The sequence below is a fragment of the Gouania willdenowi genome, unplaced genomic scaffold, assembly GCF_900634775.1.
Source record: "Gouania willdenowi unplaced genomic scaffold, fGouWil2.1 scaffold_32_arrow_ctg1, whole genome shotgun sequence".
NCBI lineage: Eukaryota > Metazoa > Chordata > Actinopteri > Blenniiformes > Gobiesocidae > Gouania > Gouania willdenowi.
The window spans coordinates 1,157,839-1,176,451 of NW_021145091.1; the positions used below are offsets into that span (position 1 = coordinate 1,157,839).

The following is an 18,613-nucleotide window of genomic DNA, read 5'->3' on the forward strand; positions in this document are numbered from 1 at the left end:
TGCTGGTTCTCCTTCACTGAGTTCTAATCACTGCTGGTCACATGGAAAGTTTACAATCTATTCACATGGTCCAACCTGTGGAACAGCACATCTATACTGTAGCTCTACCACCACCTCCTGGCTCTATATAGATACTACATTTACCTGCACTTATTACAAGATGTTTAACTGATAATATCATCTGCTTTAATGAAATGATTGATTCTTAATATTTAATGGTTTCACAGACCAAAAGGTTGTTTTCTGCACTAATTTACTCTTAAACCAGCAGCTGTTTTCAGACAGAGAACCTGTAAATTAACATCTTTAAGCATGAAACTAATAATGTAAGTTTAGTAGAGTTTACTGACGTTAGCTCAGGTATGTAGCCTGTGCTACTAAAACTATCTAAACAGAGGCTCATTTAGCTTTTTAAATACTTTAAAGTGACTAAATAAACGTTTTAATAAGTCCATGAATGAGACCCTTCTGTCTCCTGTTTATTTATTTTTTCCTCTCAACAATGTGTAGCTGTCACAGAGCCATCCAGATAGAGCTGTTATTATATTCTAATTCTACCATAAACTGTCATAAATGTATCTACATCATCTCCTTCAAAAACTCTAAACCCAGCCTGGCAACACAGCTGTTGTTGACTTGTCCTGTGTTATATGTGTAGTTTATTTATTGTTTGATTTAGGACCATTTATTTATTTATTTATTATATAGAATTAGATTAAATCAATAACATTGATCTTTTCTGATTTCCATCAACAGGATTTTCTTTTTCCCAAAATGTTTTTCCTACAATTCTCCTCATAATTCAACTGAGTGAGTGAAGGCCTCAGTGAGAATTGAACTCACGACCACTGGTTTACAAGACCAGTACTCTAACCTCTGAGCTATGAGGCCCTCTGTGTGTGTGTGTGTGTGTGTGTGTGTGTGTGTGTGTGTGTGTGTGTGTGTGTGTGTGTGTGCGGTTGCAGCCAATCAGAGCCACTCATAGAGAGTTTGAAGCCACACACACACACAGACACGTACACACACACACACACACACACACACACACACACACACACACACACACACACACACACACACACACACACACACACACACACACAGGCTTGGGGAGTAATGGATTACTAGTAACAGCGTTATGTAATCTGGATACAAAAATAATGTAACTATAATCTGTTACAGTACATTTAAAAACATGTAATCAGATTACCAGTATTTTTATTAAAAATGGGGATTACTTAGTGGGATTACTTCTTCAAAGCAAACAGAATATACACCGTGCAACAGATGCACAGAGTGCACACACACATTGTGACACTTCGTAGCACTTCACCATAAACGTGAAACCAATACTGCCTGCCTAGCTGTTCACCATCATGACTCAGGAGTTTTCACTGCATGAAAATTCCTGAGTCACTGTTTGCTGTGACCACACCAAATAAAACATGGAAAGGTAAATTACAAAGATGAATCCAAAGTTAACTTCTGACACAAACTCTCTACACCATAGACTGTAAACACACATCTCCACTACGCATCCTCAAGTTGCCTTCACTGACTGCCAACGCTGTAGGAATTAGGAACATCTACAACGGACACATCCAACAAACAGCAGAGCTGTTACAATATAAAGCTATTATGCTAACAGCTAACTTATATGATATTGTGCAGTAACATAACAGCTGTATATGTGTTTGTTGTGTCTATCACTGCATGATGCAGAATAACTGCATTTGTTTGTCTAGGAAATAATTTTCAACAAATTGAATTAAAGTCACTTCCTTACATTACATGAAAGACATGCTGACACAGCAAACATAACTAATAATTAACTATGGAGCATGTTATTACGTAAAACATCTACTTTAGTGGCACTTTTTTCCTGTAATTTTTTAATTAATTTAAAACCAGAATCAGGAAAACAGAAAAACCAGAAACAGGAAAAAAAAAAAAAAAACAAATACAAAAAAAATAGTGTATTTCTGATTGTTTTTGAAATCAAAATAACAATGGTAACACATTATATCATTTTGTTTGTTTGTCTTTTTTACAAAGTGCAGTTGATTCTATATCTATATCATAAAAAATCTGTGACTGCAGGTGACAGATAGAACACATTTTTGTGGAGGTACATCTTTTAAATTAACGCATGCCTTGAGATGCGTTCAAAGTCCCTGGAAAACCCAGAAATTTGTAAAATATCCCCACACAGCCCTGACACCATGTGAAAACAAAAGAGGACATGTCTAAAACTAGACGTATGGTCACCATACATGTCATCATTATTTAATAATGAATGGAAAAAATAAAAATGCAGTGTTATAGTTTGGTCACTTGGGGGAGATTTATTAAGTTTTATTGTTATTAATATATGGACTTTTGGTATTGTTTACCATATATGCATTGATAAAGGAACCTTGGGATGAAATATTAGTTATATATATATATATATTTTCAAATTAATATCAAAATAATAATGACTCACTGGAACATATCTGTAACCTTTACACACCCAGAAACACAATATATTATTACTGTAAATATCATGTCTGCTATTAAAAACTGTATAAATGGACAAAATGGACTTGATTTGATATAGAACTTTATCCCCACACTGAAGCAGTCTCAAAGCGCTTTACACATCAGCTCATTCACCCAATCACTCTCACATTCACACACCAGTGGGACAGGACTGCCATGCAAGGCACTAGTCGACCACTGGGAGCAACTTAGGGTTCAGTGTCTTGCCCAAGAACACTTCGACACATAGTCAGGTACTGGGATCGAACCCCCAACCTCTCGATCAGAAGACGACCCTCTACCACCTGAGCCACGGTCGCCTGTATATTACAATAATTAGCATATTAGCACACACTTAGCTATAATAGAGCTTTTCATCTGTAAACCCTTCTTAGAAACCAATGATCACACAATGTGTTGCCTGTTATCTCACGCTACGAGGTGACTATTGTTGGAATTGTCCCTGTATAAATAAAGTTTCATTGAATTAATCTGTGACCTTTGACAAATAAACAGTGGTTGCAAATATCAAACTACTTATGTGTAACTCTATTGTAGTCCAGTCATCACATTTATAAACTATCTTAGTCATCTAGGATCTGTGCACCCTCAGAAAATCAGCTGCTCACATTATTTTGACCTGAAATCATCTGATTTTAAACCGTTTGTAGTTCTTCTCCAGTCTGCATTGACTCCTCCCACCAGAGCGTCATGTTTAAGGGAAGAAGAAAATGAAAATGTATTATTTATTATTCATTTTATTTATGAGTTAAAAATGCAATTATATTCTGAAAATGAAAAAGCATTTCTGTTAATGGATTTTAAATTGAATTATGGTACAGATATACTTCCATAGTTTATACAGTTGACGTAGCGTTCTTATTCTCTATTACAAGTTCACAGAGAAGCTGCAGTGTTTGCAACTGTCGTCAACTAAAAAAGACAAACAAACTAAACAATAAATAATGTTTCCATTGTTATTTGGATTATTTTAAAACCAATCAGAAATACACCGTTTTTATCTGTATTTGGTTTTTTCGTTTTCCTGTTTCTGGAAATCATTGGTTGAAAAATAGGTGAATGTCAAGCAGCATTTTGTCAGGTCTGTTGTGTTTGTTTTTGTTTGCAATGCCTTTGAATAAGTTGTTTTGTGCCTGACTTGGCTAGCTACGTCACAAGTTTTCCCTCAGTGTCCTTAGGTCTCACATGTTAAATGGACCTTGAACTGAGACATGTTTGAATACTTTACATTGTAGTGTTGCACAAATGTTTGATCATTTTGTTTTTGCCTTCTTCACGTGACAAATCACAGCACTTTATACAGCAGCATATTATGTGTTTTGTTCATTGCTGTTTGTTTTGCTTTAAAAAAAAGTCTTAAATTGTCTTAAATTTGACATAAAAAGTGTGCAGCAACCACTGTTTCTGGTGTACGGTTCATACTGTTAATAAATGTTGATGGTACTCATACTCCTGGTTGTGATTCTGATAAGATGTTTATTCTAACAACAAAAACTGGTTTTAAGGTTTTGGTTTTAGTTTTAATATAGATTTAGGTTTATTTCAAGATGAGTCAACTTGTATCAAGAAACAGCTTAATCATTTTTCAATAATGCTGAGTCATTTTTTACTTAGATTAGTTGTTTTATTCTTGTTCCGAAGCTTTAATTTGCATAAATTAAAAAAGCAAAAACAATTTTAACAGGAATTATTTGTTTATATTCAGTATATTTCACTTGTTATTGTGCTGTAGGAAGTTTGATTTCAAGTAATTTAATCTAATAATCATTCATTTCTGCTTATTTTAACCCTTTAGAATACTTGTCTTGCTAACCACGACATTAATTCTAATTAAATTCAGTACATCTACACGTCTGTTATATGTTGTCACCACTAAAATGTAGTATTTTTTTATAAATCATCACCAACTCAGGTTGATCCAGGCTGATTAAAACCATCCCATCTGAGCTGAGACATGAACTGATCCATTTATTCACACATTAGTTCTTCTAATGTCTTTAAACACTTTTATTGATACACACAGACCTGGTCAGAGCAGGTTACACTCCCAGTTAGGATCATGGAGAATAACATTTGCTCTTTAGACTTTTTTTAGACCTGTGTCCTGGGTATGATGGGTTTATGAGGTGAACAGTACTCAGCCATGTTGGGAAGTCCAGAAATCACACAGCATTTCACGCAATCATACTCACTGTGGTTCAGGCCAGAAAATACCACAGACCAAGTATTTGTAGTCTAGTCATAGCACTCAACAATTCTTTTTTGTCTTCTACAAGAGACAACAAAGATCTTCTTGTTCATCACTGCAATGTCAAAGTTCCAGTGTCTGTGGACCATTTCAGGGACATCGTACCAGGTGTTGGTCACTGGGTCATAAGCCTCAGCAGAACTCAGATCTCTGGACCCATCGCTTCCTCCAACTGCAAAAATGTGGCCCATATATGCAACGACTCCAAGTTTATACCGAGGTGTTCCCATGGGAGTGATCAGTGTCCACTGGTTGGTGTCTGGGTTGTAATACTCAGCAGTATTCAGTGCTCTATTACTCTGTCCTCCACATATGTAAATCTTGTTGTTCAGTGTGGTGCAGCTGGCGTTTCTCCTCTCTTCATTCATTGATGCAATGATTGTCCACTGGTTGATGTTGGGCTGGTAGCGTTCAGCAGTTCTGTGTGAGGTAAGATTCCCGATGCCTCCCATAGCGTAGATGCATCCCTTTAGCACGGTAACACTCACACAGCGCCGTGACTCCTGCATTGGTGACATCTCCTGCCAAGTGTGTGTGACTAGGTTAAACCTCCACACTCTGTTAGAGGGGTTTTTCCAACTTAAACCACCACCCACAATGTAGAGGCATCTACCAAGGAAGACAGTGCTGTAGAGGAATAAGTGAGTCATGGGATTCTCCAGACTAGGATGAGTGTGAACTATGATCCAGCTGTTAGTTCTGTAGTCAAAGGCCTCTATGGTCTTAGAATATACTCTAAACATCAGTAAGACGGCGTTTGGCAAACGACGGCAAAACAAGGTGTTGTTGATCCCAGACTCATAGCAGAGTAACGAAGGTTGAGACATGACTTTAAGGGTATCAGAGACGAAGAGGTGGGACTCAGGGTTTGTTTTTACCACATCATTGTTAAGCACATTGTCTGTGATGTAACTTTTGTCCATCAGCCCCAGTCGTACCTTTGGTAACAGAGTAGAAATGGCTCCCTGTCGTTCCTCAGGCATGTGGTTTATCCACCTTAAAACACTTTGATAAACTGTGATCTCCTGGGTCACAGTAAGGTCATCCTGACCCAGGATATCAGCCAGCTCCTGCTCCTCAAGCTGCAAAAACTCTTCACAGAGTGAAACCTCCTCAAAATTCTCACAGATAAAGTGAAAGGCCTCATTCTTCAGTTGAAGCAAAATGGGAAAATAACAGGCATTTGTAAACTGCCACAGCCCAATGCAGTTTTTTGGGCAGAGACGATCCTTCAGAAATTCAAAGCATGGTTGTTCCAGACTCTTTACATTGAACTGATGCACTTCCATCATTAGATCAAAAATATAACTGTTGTCAGAGTGACAGAGATAAAGTAAATTCACTGAGTCCAAGGAGTTTGTAGGTTATAGTGTCTCTCTCTTAGAACATTCTCTCTCATTAAAGAACACTCAATCTGCTGCTGAGTCCTTTGATGTGTGATCAGCTCCTGATGATGTCATCAGCAGAGTGTGTGATGATGTCACAATGAAATTCACACTGACATTCCTTTTGCTGGCTCCTGATTGGTGGATGGTGTTCTTTTTTTTGTCCAGTAGTCAAATAGGGTGTGTTTCAGCTCTGCATCCTCACTTGAACTTCAGGAAATGCTAATATTCTAGTTTATTCTTAGTTTACACTGAGCCTACAGTTTGAAGCATGCAGACAGTTGAGATCAGATGTCTGCTGTAATGTTTTTTCTTGTTTGAACTGGGTGTGTTAATTAAAATGATCATGTGTAGGGTTTCCTTTGGTCATTCATTTCAACACAATTTTGCATTGTACGGTACAATGAATGTACCTGTCTCTAAAAAGGACATGGAGATAATACTCCTGTTTGACTTTTTACACCTTCATTTTAACAAACTACCAAACTGTGCAACATACGGGGAACCAAACAATTAAATGTTAACCTTGTAATGACTCATTTGGTCTCAGAGTCAAGTAGGAGTAACATGACCAGTTAGAATGGTGTAAAAACCAAACAACGTAGTTATTAATTTACCAAATGGACCAATAAACCAAATTAGTGGAAACAATGACAATACTTTGTAGAAAAAAAAAACAACTCAAAATTACACCTAGAAACTCAACTAAGAAATGTAGAAGGTGCAAAGTACTACACAAACGGTCAAACAGAAACACACTGCAAAGGAAATTGGATTAAAATGAAAAGCTCTAACAATCAAAGGGGAGTTGGTTATGATCAGAGCAGTTAGTGTTACTGGATCCTCAGTGGAAACTGGTTCCTGTCCTCACTGAACCACTGACACTCTGCAGTCAGTTAACAATAATCAGCACAAACATTAGGTTCGGGCGGTCTCTCTTATTTCCTCCAAGCTCAGGTCCTCTACCAGAGGCCTGGGAGCTTGAGGGTTCTGCGCAGTATCTTTGCTGTTCCTAGAACTACACTTTTCTGGACCGAGATGTCTGATGTATTTCCTGGGATCTGCTGGAGCCACTCCTCCAGTTTGGGGGTCACTGCCCCGAGTGCCCCAATGACCACGGGCACCACTGATGCCTTCACCCTCCAGGTTTTCTCCAACTCTTCTCTGAGCCCCTGGTATTTCTCTAGTTTCTCGTGTTCCTTTTTCCTGATGTTGAAGTCGCTTGGTATTGCTATGTCGACCACAACGGCTTTCCTCTGCTCTTTGTCCACCACCACAATGTCTGGTTGGTTCTCCATTACCATTCTGTCCGTCTGTATCTGGAAGTCCCACAGGATCTTGGCTCGGTCATTCTCTACCACCTTTGGAGGTGTTTCCCACTTTGACCTTAGGGTTTCCAGCCCATACTCTGCACAGATGTTCCTGTACACTATACACAGTGTCCTATTGTCTGAGACATTCACTCATATATATATATATATATATATATATATTAGGGATGCGCATTGTCACTGGCCCTGTGGATGAATCTGTTGGCATCTGCGACCCTCAGTCTGCTCCCCCAGCAAACAACAGCGTAGAAGATCACACTCGCCACCACTGATTCATAAAACATCCTCAACATTTTCCTGCAGATGTTGAAGGACCTCAGCCATCTCAGAAAATAGAGGCGGCTTTGGTCCTTCCTGTAGAGGGAGTCAGTGTTCCTCCCCCAGTCCAGTTTATTGTCAATCACCACAAAGACACATTGAAATATAAGAAAATACCATCAATATGGCAGCTCAGACTGAGTTGGTGAGGCTCGGACCCTTTGTTAAAAAAGTAAGTCTTTAAGTGCTTTTCAGAAGAATCTACAGAGAGGAAGGAGAGAGGAAGCCCACTGCTCCTCCATGGTGGGTTACAGTGCTGGCCCTAACCTCTCTGGTGCCCTAGGCCAGATTTTCTTATAGTGCCCCCTTATATGCAGTTTTTTTTTTTTACAAGTAATTGATTTTTACATTATTGTTATATTATTATTATCAGGATAATTTCTAACACTTGCATAGTGGTCTTCAATATATCCACAAAGAGGCTTTATAGAAGGAGAAAACATGAGCAAAATTACTTTTTTGACATTTTATTTAATTTTGATGAAAGGGTTTCACATACACATATAAGAACACAGACAAGTAAATAAAAGCCAATTTAAATATCTTAGTGACATGTTAAAAATAAATAAATAAATAATAAATAAATAAATAAATAAATAAATAAATAAATAAATAAATAAATAAATAAATAAATAAATAAATAAATATTAATATTATCAGAGTAAAGCTTTGCACAAAAACAAGATACAAATAAATGAGAGATAGATAGTGGTGGGTTGGCTCATCAAGTATTCTTTTTAATCTAAACACTTATGACTAAAATATTTTACTATTTTGTGAAAAGATGCAAAACGTCCAGATTTAACATAACATTACTGAAATTGTAGAAATGAACACACATTAATTTAAAGAATTGCAGTTCACAGAGGTATTGAACAAAGAAACTATTTATTAAAATAGTGTCTTTTTGATGGTGATTTATAAAACAGTTTGAACCAACACAAGCTAAAAAAGCTCCATCCATTCTATGGGAGAGTTTTGTCTCAAAAATATCCACAAATATATCCACAATTTTCACGTGTTTTATCATGTATGTGTAACCGGTTCTAAACAAATTTTGTGAAAATTTAAACTAAAGGTCTGGAATCACCACTTTCATTAAATGATGTCCTGGTTCGGGGTAAAGACAAATAAAAAAATTAAAAAAAATAAACAAATGAGTCTTTGGCTGTAGAAAATGAAAGACTTCACACAGAGAATAATGCACAGACACAAACTGCTTAGGTTGTTATACCAAAATTATTATTTTAACAATTTTCACACGTTTTTGCATTAACAATACCACAATTTATTCCCCAAAACAAAAAAAATTAAATAAAAACTGGCCAAAAAAAAAAAAAAAAATACGCTGTAGCTTTAGTCCCTTTTTGTTGTGCAGAACTTTAACTCAGTCCAAAAAAAATGTTGAAAATAAATCCGTTTTAGGAGTGGGTTTCTGAGTCACAAGTGTTGGAAAGATCTTACTGGTGTAGGAGACATGAAATCCAAGTCCTACTGAAGCACTGAGAATCTGAAACGATTGTCAACTCCACAGCCACAGGTCCTCGTGTTGGTAGAATTCAGCACAGAGTGGACAGACGGCTCCTCCTTCACACTGAGACTCCTCCCACAGTCCAGGCTATCATGACAAGTACACAGTATCAGACACTGTGAAGTCCAAACCATCCAAAAAAGTATTAAAAATATTTACTTTCTTATTTTCTTTCTTTTAAAGAAAAACATCTTCTTATGCTGGGCTGTCTAGTTGCATGGGGCAGGGCCTTAAAAGGGCGGTGCACCATCAGGTGGGGTTGGATCAGCTGCGTAATGGGCAGAGGACATCACCTCAGAGCAGCAGGGCGCACAGCGCGAGCAGAGCCATCCAGCTGACATTAGAGTGCAGTGTATGAGAGAGGAGCAGAGACAGTATTGTAACATCCCTGCATGTTTTATAGTTGTAGTGTTGTCGTTCTAATGTTAATGTTGATGATTCCAATTATCGCTTGTTCTTTGAATGCACCTTTTGGGGAGCTGGGATGTGAGTGGCTGAGTGAACGAGGGGGCGGGGGGGGAGAGAGAGGAAGTGAGCCCTGTGTGTGTGTGTGTGAGAGAGCTGGGAGATGAATGAATGAGAGGAGCCTGATAAGCTTTGACCCATTTTTGTTGTGTTTGGCGTGGTTACGGCCGACAGTAACCGCAGTTCTGTACGGGAATAAAGCGGCTAACAAGAAAGAAGGTTGTCGTCCTTTCCAGCGTTCTGTGGGACGCTACAGTATGTTAATCATTGGGTAATGTACGTTAGGATAAAATACTCTGGGTAGGCGTGAGTTTGACAGACAGGTCAGCACGTGTTTGACAGGCAGGCGTGTGCAATGCACTAACTGTGCAGCAGATGGAATGGTCTGATCAGTGAGACGTCATCCTTTCTTAGTAGAATATTTGATTTGAGTAGTGTTTAAGTTAATAAAAGAACTATTTGGTTAAATAACTAAAGTCAAATGATCAAAAGTAAGTCTTTAGTTAAAGATAAAGAAAAAGTTCCAGGTGATGTCATAAATTGAAAATTATAATGGTTGGTTTAAAGTGATGGATATTAATACTTAACACTTAGTAAAATATGTGTTTACAATTTAATTAATAAATTAACAATGAATAAGTAAGTAAATACATTAAATAAATAAATAAATGCAATTTAAGGAAAATGTAATTGAGATTACAAGTATTTCCAAGTTTAAATACATTTCAAACTAAGGATTTATAATAACTATTTATAAATTAAGTACATTTTAGGTTTGATTTTTAGTTGTGTATTGGTTTATTAGGTGAGTATAATTTGAGCATACTGTTTAATATTACAAAAGCATTTAGTTTAAATCAGGAAAATGGATCAAGTTAACTAAAAATAAGAGTAAATTTAGATTCTTTCATTTAAATGCAGATATAAAATCCCAGCATGAGAAAATTGTTAATTATGCTTTGATTCTAACTTTCCCTCTTCTTCCTTTGTCCAGGTTAACAACCTGTTTGACCTGCTGAACCAATGGACAGTTAAAATAAACTCTCAACCAAGCACAGAGTTGTTCTCAGCGTCCTCTGTCTTCCTCTCTGGTCCTTCAAGTTGGGCCGTGGTGTTACAAACACATACAAACTGGACAGACATCACGTCAAAAATCCCATGTTTTGATCTTTTTTTTCTTTCTTAGTGTTAAAGAGAGCTGACTATCACTCAACCTCCCTCCACAGTGCACATGGAAAACACGGTAACCACACAGTCACACTGCCACCTAGCGGATTTTACCCTCAAGTGTCTGTCAACTGCTGTAAAGTGTCATAAAAAAATAATTAGAATCCTAAAAATTGACACAAACATATAAATAAAATAAGGACATAGCCCCACCACATTTGTCTACTTACACATTGACATAGAAAGCTTATACTTTGTTAATGATTTACTGAAAACTTAAATATGTATTTATAAATGCTGAATATTTAACACATCAAATAACAGTAACTTTTATGTGGTTACATCTGTGTGTATTTATCATGAAGTATCATGTGTAAATCTTCAATTGTGCTTGTGAATTGTGTAAAGTAAAATAGACAGCTGTTGCCATGCAACCAATGTTTTTGTTAAGCTAGTATTTTATCTGTTTGTGTTTAGCACTAGCTGCTAACATGTCTTAGCATAGTCGCTCTGCTAACTTGTTTGATAAAACATGACAATTCATTAATCCATGATAGTCAAACACTGATTTACCTCTGGCTTTTCCACATTTTCCTCCTCTTCTTTCTGTGTTTTTCTTCCCTGGAACCAGATCATTAGTTTGGTTGTTTAGACATGATGTCACTGCTGCAGCAGTAAACAGTAAACATCTGGTCCAGCTGCCCTGGGTCACGCTTCAGACAACTGTCAATCAATTTGGGAGTAAAACTATTTTATTTATTTTAATCAAAACTAGACTAACTAATTATTAATAATACTATCAAGTTAAGTTACTAATATCAGCGCTTTGATTGTGTAATTCATCATTTTATTTTTGCCACCCCCTAGCATTTAGCTATACTGCCTATGCCACGGGCCGGCCCTGGTGGGTTAAATCACGGTTTCTTCAACACTAGGGTAGTGACCCCATGTGTATGTATGTATGTATGTGTGTATATATATATATATATATATATATATATATATTTTTTTTTTTTTTTTTAAATAAAAAATACATTTTTAAATAAATTAAAACATGTATTAATAATATTAATTTGAAAAATAATTCAGACCTTGGCAGCCCACTGCCCCTCCGGGTCGTGACCCTCTGTAGGTTCATTTGGAAATAAAATAGAGTCACCTGAAATGTCTTGTGATAATGAAAATTAAAAAAAAAAAATGATTAAAATTATACTTTTACTTTCTAAAAGTACATATTTTAAAAAAATAAAGTAAATAAATAAACTAAAAAAGTAATTTTTAAATAATTAAAAAATTAATTAATTAATTAATTTTTTTATTTATCTATTTTGCACAATTAAAAAAAATCAATACATAATAGTCTGTCAGAAAGTCTTACGTTTACAGTTCTTTTATTCTGAAACTGCTTGGTTGTTATGTCATTTCCTTTCTGAGTGCATCCATTCTCAGTACTAACACTACATTCTAAGGGATGAGGGCTCTCTGTGTGTGACTAAGTTAAAGTAAGTTTTATTGTTTATTAAGACTCTAATATTATCATCTGACTTGTTTAGACATTGTTTACTCCCACTTGCTTTGCTTTCCTGTATCTTATGTACATGTTAGAATATTTTCTGGGTGTATTTTAGGTCTTTATAGGTCACGTGACTGTGTTATAAGCTGTGGTAAACTGTGAAATGTGTAGCTAACTTTATTCAGCTTTGTAAACTGTATTCCTGTGTGTTATATTGAGGTTTACACATCTTTTATTTGTACTGCTAGATTTCATTTAGCTTCTGCATCACGTCAGACGCACCTAGATGTAATTAATACTCTCTGCTCATGCGCACTTCAGGTGATTGGTCCATGTGGTGCAGTCGCGCCTGCCTCCACTAGAGGGAGACAAAAACCACTGAATCATCTAGAATCCTTTCATTATCCATTAACCCTTTACATACCTGCACATTGGCTGTTTTGCTGCTTATTTGGCTTTTTTGACTCAGTTAATATATTTTGGTGGTTTGATTCAATGTTTGTTCTTGAAATATATATTTTTTATATTTCTGTACAATATTAATGGTGTTAATATTATTATTTGTACATTATTAATAAGGTCATCTTATTATTTGTGTCCTTTAAAGAACCAAACACATACCCATAATTATTTGTACCCTCACCGTCATCCCTGCCTGTAAACCAACTTCAATAATAAATACACTGGTAACATTTTCTCCGTGTCCTTCTCTCTGACCAGTATTATCCCCTTCAGAGTGTCCCACTCTATCACAATCTCAGAAACTGTAATCTGTACTTTCACTTTGTCAAATATAAATCTATATAAAATACAGTATATAAATATCTGAGCCTGCACTTATTGTTACTTTGTGCACTGATACTGGCTACTCTGTATCTGTAAAACAAACATGATCAAAACACTAATTTTAGAGAAAAAAGTCTCTATAAATGTGTGATATAAAATGTGAACCAGTCACTGAGCTGTCAGTTCATTGATGTGACTTTATTTTATGACTGTGTAGTTGGTTAATCATGACCTTGTAACTTTTACAACTTAAACTACCTCTTTTTTTCACTTTAGAATGACATTGCAGGATTTGATCCATAGTGACGCTCTGGCCTCTTCAACGGCCTGCAGCCCATGAAGGTGAAGATCCTAAAGGTAAAAGCTCAGACAGCAAAATATGTTTACTGTTGAATTATGGTCAAAAAGGTTGATTTTTGGTTAAGGTCGACAATTGATGGTGAATCAACCATCAAACAATCATCAAATTCTAGCCAATTTACCAACGTTGAAAAGATGTCATTGAATCAATATTGTTTTGTGGTTGAATTTTTATGATTGAAATGCCAATATCTAATTGATGTTGACTCAACGTATGCTGTTTGTCTCTGTAGTTTGACACACACACACACACACACACACACACACACACACACACACACACACACACACACACACACACACACACACACACACACACACACACACACACACACACACAGGGTAAATTATGAATTAGAAAAGTAGTTTTTTTAATGAGTAAACCAATAGGACAGTCAGTGAGTGTGTGAGCTGGTGGTCTTCTTTAATGCTCCTCCCCCTGTAATCATGTGACATTATCACCATAGCAACAGGCTTCACTTGTCGTATGTGTTCATGGGTCAAGGTTGGTCCAGGTGAGACTTTATGAAATTCAACAACTGCCTCTCAGTTCAACAGTTTGACCTGTGCATATGAATGTATTTAGCATGGCCACCACTTAAACACTTCTGGGGCTAAAGTAACAGTGGATAGGAAAGGAGGTACACTGTAAAAAATAAAGTACATTTACAGGAAATGTTCTGTAATTTTGCACAGATTTTTCCAGTTTTTCATTGAAACAATGAAATGCTAGTAGATTTACAGACATTTTCAATAATTTTAAGTTTTCTGTTTAAAATTACGGTTAATTAACCATAATGTAAGATTACATTAATATTATGTTTTTAATGACATTTTAAATGTAATTTTACATACAATTTTCTGTATTTTTTTACAGGTTTATGACCATTTTCCATAATACAATGTAATAAATGTAACTTAACAGTAACCAGAAGTAATTTAAATATTTACCTTTAGAATTACAAGTATCTAACATAATATGATATTACAATATTAATATGTTTTTAAAGGTAATTCAACATATTTCTTTAATATTCAAATTTGACATAAAATCTGATGTAATTTTACAGATCTTTCCTAATAATGAAAATGAAGAAATACATGTAAAATTCCAGAAATGTTTTAATCCAAGGTGAGTACCCTCTGAAACACAACACACAGACAATGGGGATAATCAAACTGTGATTGTAAAACAGAAACAAAAAATACCTCAACCACCGTTTATTTATTTTGTCAATACATTTTTGTTCCTATAACTAAACATTATTTTGCTATTTAATTCCCTGTGAGTGTGTGGTTTATTTTCTGGTATTTTAAAGGGTACATTGAGATTTAAAGGTTGATAAGTTACTATACATTTTATTAGAAGTAAAAAAAAAAACAGTGTATTTACCTGTTTTTTTTTTTTTACTGAGAAGTCACCATCGTTAAAAGTTATTTAGCATCTCTAGGACTATTTCTTTATATCTGTTTCTACTGTTTACCATTTTTATTCATTACCAAGTAAGAGTACCCAGGACCCCGCCCATTGTCTACCACCACCTTAAATAGTATTAAAACCGTGGTCACCTGGGACGGGTGTTGCCCAAAGTTTTACAAGTAGTGATATGATACTGTACTTTTTCAGTAACAGTCATGTTTTGATAGATAGGGATAAAACTGCTTAGTGATTATTATTGTTCTTGTTGTGTTTGTATTCCTAAACTTTAGTGAAATGTAACTGTTTCTACAGGGATGGTGGGATACAGCTTAGTGCAGTATTGTGCTGCTATACACAAAGTGTGGGGGGTCCTTTCCCACCCCTGTCACAGGAGCGTACACGTAGCCAGGCTGACATCACCTGGGTTAAGTGAGTGAGTTGATATCTCAGTTCATAGTGCAGCTGCTCTCTGACAGAGAATGTTTGGTTAGGTGAAACCCGCTAACAGAGATAAATCCAGGATATACGTATCCAGCTTTGTAGTACAGGCCCACAGAGCTACACATCTTTAAACTACAGATGATCGCTTCATCTTCATAATAAACATCTTTAGAGGAACAAATGTTTACACAAATAACGTGTAGGAGAAGTGGTGTTTGTGTGTCTTTTTTCTAACACATGTGACTTTGTGACACAGAATCTGTGTGAACGCGTCCCTGAGGCATTTGTGTGTGTGTGTGTGTGTGTGTGTGAGTGTGTGCGTGCGTGAGTGTGTGTGTGTGTGTGTTTTCTCACCCTGCAGCATCTGTGGCTTCAAACCCTCTATGAGTGGCTCTGATTGGCTGCAGGCGGTTCAGAACTACGTGAAGGCTCTGCAGTACCCTTTAACATAAGGGTTCTCAACCTGGGGGTCAGGAGTTACACTTAATATATATAGATATAATATAACACTTAAATATATAAATACATAAATACAACCACTCCAACTGATCAAATGCTTTCTAAAGCATCTAAAGCACAGGTGTCAAACTCAAGGCCCGGGGCCCAAATCTGGCCCTTTAGAGCATCTATTTCTAGATTCACAGTGTTTATTGTCATGTACACAGTAAGGAAATAAGAAATTGTAAAATGTAATTGAGCCCAACCCTAGAAAGTGTAACTAACTAGCTACGTGTAGTGGAACGCAGTGGCTCTCAAACTTTTGTGTAAAATAGCCTTTATAACACGTGTTATCACTCATTTCATGTACAATATCTGTAAATCTGCATAATTATTTACTAATGCCAAATAAAATATGACAAAGACAACTATATTACTCATGAAATATTTATTTATGAAAGTTTAAAAAAAAAAAAAGTAGGTATAGAGTTTGCCTCTATTATAAAATGAGTGAATACAAAGTCGTGTAATGGATAGATTAGTGACTGAAAATGAAGGCGGAGCTTCAATGTTTAAGTGTTGTTTCTCATTATTATGAGTGCATTCTAATGTGAAAAAGTTCTGTTACAGTGTGTGTGTGTGTGTGTGTGCGTGTGTGTGTATGTGTGTGTTTGGGTGTGGGAGCAGCTTCAGGTTGGACTGGTTCTACATATTTTATCCAGTGAAGTATTGACGGTGTGTTCCAGACACACACGCACGCACGCACGCACACACGCACGCACGCACGCACACACACAAAAGAACACAAACAAGTAAACAAAAGTTAATTTAAATAAAGATCTCAGTAACAGGTTCAAAATATAAATGATTATTATTAGATTAAAGGCATTGCACTAATAGCTTTAGCCAAAATAAAAACAACAATAATTGAACTTAAACAGCTGCAGCTTGAAGACTTTAGTACAAACTGTAACTTTGATACTAAATAGAAATATTTAATGTGGCTCTAGTGATAATTTAGCTCATCAAGTATTATTATTATTAATACTAAAATGTTTTACTATTGACATTCACTTTTTGTGAAAAGATCCAAAACTTCCAGATTTAACAATAAATGATAAAATATCAGTAATGAACACACATCAAGCTAATCCTAACTGTATAAAACATGAACTATGATGTCACTCTTTACATTTTCATTAAAATACACAGTTATCTTAAAATTACATTAAACTTCAATGAAATAAATTTATAGACCACTGTCGCCATGCAATCAGTGTTTCTGTTTAGTGCTAGCTGCTAACAGCTAGCACTCTGCTAGCTGCTATCATATTTACATATGTCATAAGTTAATTAATATGTAGTGTTTCTGTCATGGTCCAGTGTGGGTGTGGACCCAAACGCAGAGAGAGAAGGAGGCAGAATGCAGGAGTAGCATTCCTTGAACCAATCCATGTTTATTTACCAAACAAAAGTAAGTTAAATCCAACGAGGAGGAGGTACAGGGAACAAAACACAGCAGGACACGAGGAGGAGAGACAACATACAATGATCCCCCTCAATCTAATGAATAAATAAAGGATGAATAGTTGAGATTAAAGGACCCACTTCATAAATAGCTACACTTAAATATATAAATACATAAATACACTAACTGATCAAAGGCTTTCTAAAGCATCTAAAGCACAGGTGTCAAACTTAAGGCCCGGGGGCCAAATCTGGTCCTTTAGAGCATCTATTTCTAGATTCACTGTTTATTGTCATGTACACAGTAAGGAAACATGTTTTCCTGAACAATGAAACTCTTTCTTTACTGTCCACACTGGACGCCACAAAGATTAAAAACAAACACATTTGAAGTAAAGAACAAAACTAAACAAGACAAAGAAAAGATTAATAACAATAATTATAATAATTAAAAAGTAAAAACGTCATGGACTCTGGGAGCAACTTCAGGTTGGACTGGTTTCACATATTTTATACTAGGAAGGAATGAGGGCGTGGAAGAGTTCTCACACACACACACACACACACACACACACACACACACACACACACACACACAGTCACAGAGCAGACGCACACACACTGATGAAGAACTGACCAACATCTGAAACAGGAAGGACAGCAGACCTCCAGGAACAAACTCTGCAGAGAAAAGGTTTGAGTCTGTGTGAGAGAGAGATACGTTTATGTATTTATAGATATTCTGTCCATGGATGTATGTATATATACATATGTACATGTACTGTATGTATATATGTATGTACGGATGTACATGTGTGTCTATATGGATACATGTTTTTATTTTTTTGTCACATACAACACAAAGACAGAGACAATTACAGATAAAATACTATAGATCATAGACAGTTTTTACAAATCGTAGATATTATAATACAGTAAGTGTGTGTGATATTATAATAATTATAATAATGGTATTGTGCTATTAGAGGGTGAGGGGAGGAGCCAACAACAAGTTAATAATAGACTAATATGTGGGGGAAAGGCAGGGGCGTAGCTCCACATTTTGGACCCTGGGTAATAACCATATTGTTGGGCCCCTACTGTACACCGTTTTTTCACCTGGAAACTAAACTAGTTTTCTGATATAAACTTTCGTTTTTTCTTCACATTAACCCAGGAGTTCTCAACCTTCTTTGGGTCGT

The 18,613-nt window shown here is 36.1% G+C and overlaps 1 non-coding gene across 1 annotated transcript; it reads right to left on the reverse strand.

Moving 5' to 3' along the window:
* Positions 1–818: 818 nt before the first annotated feature.
* On the reverse strand, positions 819–891 carry trnat-ugu (transfer RNA threonine (anticodon UGU)). The gene has a single exon. It is a non-coding gene; the product is annotated as a tRNA-Thr (tRNA).
* Positions 892–18,613: the final 17,722 nt, after the last annotated feature.